The sequence below is a fragment of the Anabrus simplex genome, chromosome 2, assembly GCF_040414725.1.
Source record: "Anabrus simplex isolate iqAnaSimp1 chromosome 2, ASM4041472v1, whole genome shotgun sequence".
NCBI lineage: Eukaryota > Metazoa > Arthropoda > Insecta > Orthoptera > Tettigoniidae > Anabrus > Anabrus simplex.
This window is the reverse complement of record NC_090266.1, coordinates 513,534,834-513,539,379: the sequence shown is the minus strand read 5'-3', so window position 1 is coordinate 513,539,379 and position 4,546 is coordinate 513,534,834. Positions and strand designations below refer to the sequence as shown.

General features: G+C 42.7%; 1 pseudogene; it reads right to left on the bottom strand.

The window, feature by feature from the left end:
* Positions 1 to 210: 210 nt before the first annotated feature.
* LOC136863585 (uncharacterized) lies at positions 211 to 1,309 on the bottom strand (annotated as a pseudogene).
* Between the last annotated feature and the right edge of the window lie 3,237 nt (positions 1,310 to 4,546).

Below are 4,546 nucleotides of genomic sequence, written 5' to 3'. Positions count from 1 at the left end.
CGTACGAAAAGACTTTGTACATGAAAATTTAAAACTTTATTCATTGACATTCGATGATTTACATGTGTCGGGATGATATTTATCGTAGAAACAGGGGAAACAATAATTATTTCTGCATCTAGCTCAAGTTATAAACCCCGCATTTTTACAACCACATCGTTGTTTCAACATCTCCATAGAAAAACATTCTTGATTGACATTCATAACGCATTATCTCATCGCGTAACGTAACATGTTACCGAATATTGGCGTGGATAATTGATGATGAACAATCGAATGTATTTATATGCAGTCTTCTCGGGAAGTTATTTCTTTTCCTTGCTCAATGAGATGAGAGCAATTTTGTATTTTTTAAATCAAGTTTTTGACCTGACGATAAAAATATACATCACAGGGTTGCGCCAGTGGAGTACATTTATGGGGAATTACTTCGATGCTACACGTTGGCAATCCTTCTTCATCTAGGAAGAGTTCGTCGTATAATTGTGGATTTGTTTGTCCTCCCCACGAGTCAATCAGCAGAAGAAATTTGTTCTCTTGTACGTACGGTTTCATGACATCCGTTAAAAAATTAGCATACAACGCTGTTGTCAGTTTTCCTGATTTTGAAGAAGTGATGACGACATTCTTGTATTTTGCTTCGTATTCATCCACCGTTTTTTGAATCCTCGGTCCAAAAGAGCCAGTATTTTCTTGTAAGCATACGTAAACTTTTGGCAATAGCTTTCCGGAAAGGGTCATAGCATATTGCGCTGTATATGAGTGGGTTACTTTGTTCATATCCTTTCTTTTTACGAAAACCGTTTTTACCCCCAAGTGTTCCAGGGTTCGATTATACGTCGACTGGTACTGGCAACGTGGAAAGAGAATATACGAATGTAAATATATTATACGCGCCGTTAAAGAGAGTATTACATTTCATTTCCATTTGATCAGTGTTGATGACAAAATCCTTGTCGTATTGAGGAATGAGAGCTCGAGTTTGGAGTCGGAACGTATCTGCCGCAGCAAGGATTTCCTGTTGTGTACCTGTCTCTTCTTCCGACACAAATCTTGTAATTTTCCTCTGACGAATCTTATGCCTTTGTTTAAAGTCGATGACCCACGATTCGGTTGCTTTGAATTTCAACTCTGGAAATTGACTGGCAGCAGCAGGTGCCCATTGTTGTAAGTTTCTTGTGGTGACTTGCTAGTTACAACATCGCGCTTCTACGAAGCGATCATATGTCCACGAGTCAATTGTACTGTATTTATCCTTTCGAGTTCCACCATTTTTAATATGTTGCTCCCAAATTTTCAAATCTCGCATATGCTTCAAGAGAGATGCTCCTTTCGTTTACAAACTTTTTAACCGCAAGTTGGATGCGCTTTGGCTAGATTAACCACCATTATGTTGTAGTCGAGTGGAACGTAATCTGGATACTCTTTCATTTTTTTTATCATCGGGTTCATACTCATCACTTGACGACGATCTGGCACCCTCCAACATTTGATATTCTTCTTCTTGGTCGATTTCTTCGCGCCAGATCAACTCTTCGTCGCATATAAACTGATACTCCGACTTTCTCGTGTATTTTATGTCCCATTTGAATGTGTTCTTCGGTTATCACTTCGGCACTTTCTGATGAGATTAGATTTTCTTCGGCCAAAAGATGTAAACAATAATCCATCGCCGTCTTCAATCGTAGCTTCGACGCTTCGCTGTGGATGCTATCGTCTGGCTCCTGTTCATTTTCTGTCGAAGTTCCAGGCATATTAACAATTTCACTCTTGTTCGACATTGTCGATTTTTCCATAATATTTTCCTCACAATTTCATTTCACAACAATGTCGATATCTTCCAGACTATTCTAACAGTATTCTCGCACAATTCAAGTTACTTGGCCAAGAGCTAGCGAACAAATGAGCCCCCTAGATAGCGTCGTCCCTAAAGGTCAGGGACACCTGCGCAAGAATCTATTGTTCGTGTACAGCCGCCGGGTGCAACTTTCACTTGTCAGGTGAAAACGAATCTTATTGTGAAAAGACTATTCACGTTTATGGCACATTCCCCGAGGAGGGGAGATAGACAATAAAGGAGAAAAAAGAATTCCTGTTTGAACACGTCGGGAAAGTTCGCAACTCCAAATTTTCTACAATTATGCGCTCATGAAAAAATGACGTCCTATATGCCTTTTACATATAAATAAATAAATAAATAAATAAATAAATAAATAAATACAATAATATAAAAATAATATAATATATAATGTATATATAATACAATCTACGGTATATAATATAAAATAGGAGCCTTCGTGGCTCAGACGGCAGCGCGTCGGCCTGTTACCGCTGGATACCGTGGTTCGAATCCCGAACACTCCATGTGAGATTAGCGCTGGACAAAGCGGAGACGGGACAGGTTTTTCTCCGGGTACTCCGGGTTTCCCTGCCATCTTTCATTCCATCAACACTCTCCATTCTCATTCCATAGCATCTATCAGTCATTAGTAAATCACTTTGGGAGTGGCGACCCCATCGTACTAATAGCCTATATATGATTCACTCATTTCATTCCTGACCCGATCAATGATTGGAAAACAGGTTGTAGGTTTTCATTTTCATTTTCAATATAAAATAATATGAAAATTGAGAACAAAAATGGCTTCCACGCGGGGAGTCGAACCCACGACCATGGCAGAACTAGTCCGACCTCTTACCGCTACACCAACTACTGCTCGGCGTGCGCACACTAACGTAAGTAGCTTATACGGTGCGCGAGCCGCGTCAACATTTATATTTTTATTTTCTGTACGCTTGGCCATCTGGAGTTCCCCCTTCGGGTACTATCATTTCTAGCCAAGCCCTGTATGTTCTGTAAATTTGAGCGAAATCGGTGTTGACGAATAGGGAATGCCCCTTGTAAGCTGTATGCCATATTTATCATCATCATCTGTTTACCCTCCAGGTTCGGTTTTTCCCTCGGACTTAGCGAGGGATCCCACCTCTACCGCCTCAAGGGCAGTGTCCTGGAGCTTCAGACTCTTGGTCGGGGGATACAACTGGGGAGTATGACCAGTACCTCGCCCAGGCGGCCTCGCCTGCTATGCTGAACAGGGGCCTTGTGGAGGGATGGGAAGATTGGATGGGACAGGCAAGGAAGAGGGAAGGAAGCGGCCGTGGCCTTAAGGTAGGTACCATCCCGGCATTCGCCTGGAGGAGAAATGGGAAACCACGGAAAACCACTTCCAGGATGGCTGAGGTGGGAATCGAACCCACCTCTACTCAGTTGACCTCCCGAGGCTGAGTGGACCCCGTTCCAGCCCTCGTACCACTTTTCAAATTTCGTGGCAGAGCCGGGAATCGAACCCGGGCCTCCGGGGGTGGCAGCTAATCACGCTACACCACAGAGGCGGACTGCCATATTTATGTGACACATATTTATGTGTTCGTTTTGGTGTTCATCAATAGGCGTATGTGTCAGCGCAGTTCGATCTATGCACTCGCCGTAAGTAAAGCAGGAAGGACCTTAACACGGTATAAGTATAGGATTATTAGCGTACTCGAAATAATAATAAATAATTTGTACCCTACTTTACATTCGTAACTATCCTCTGCCTGCAGAAATGTTGTCATGAGGAGATCATTAGTTCGTTTTTACCTTCCGAATGACGAGGCAATATTTACATTACTGGAAACCCTGTATTTTGCATTCCCACTCGCCGGTGGGTTTTCAGCTTGTTGAAGTGAGAGACACTGCCACTGACAGTCGTTGCACGAGAGCGGAATCGTATACTTATGCATTCTTTTCGTTATAACTCCCCATGTGCCTCACACAAATTGCATTATGAAAAAAATATATATGTATGCTATTTTCATTACGTCGCACCGACACAGATGTGTCTTATGGCGACGGAAATAAGAAATAATAAAAAAATAAACCTTGCTTCTCTTTTCTCGGTATTCGTCAGTAATATGTAGGTTGTACATGATCAATAAAGGAATAAATAGGTACGGTACGTAATCGAAGTACAACGATGTGAAAGGAAGTAATTTCTCTTGATGCTACACTATTTGAGAATGAAGTGTTTGTCAGATAGACGCTCGACGTTAATAGTAAGCCGGTTGTGGCGGAGAAGGAAAACCGACACGGAAGGAGAAACAGGGGAAGTGCTCACACGAGGATGGATACCTACTTTTCCTCAGCTCTTGAGTTGACTTTCACCATAGTACATGTACATGGAGCCTGTCACCGGTAGGCGTGCACTGCTCTGACTCAGAAACGTGGGGAAGTACAAGCCGGCTGAGGGGAAGCGCCCTCGTGCACAGGTATTTCTAGCGCGGAAACTGCGCCTAGCGCGGACAAGCCTTGACACCAGTGCTTTAGAAGTTATACGGCTCCCAAACCGCAGCATGACTTTACGGACACACTGAGGTCTTATCTTGTATGTGGGCGGTGGGGGGAGTGTGTAGGACGACCAAAATGTCCCTAACCTTGAAATGCAGCAACAGCTAACATTACGACGACGACAGTTGAATAAATCAGCAATAATTTCTGTTCTATCAG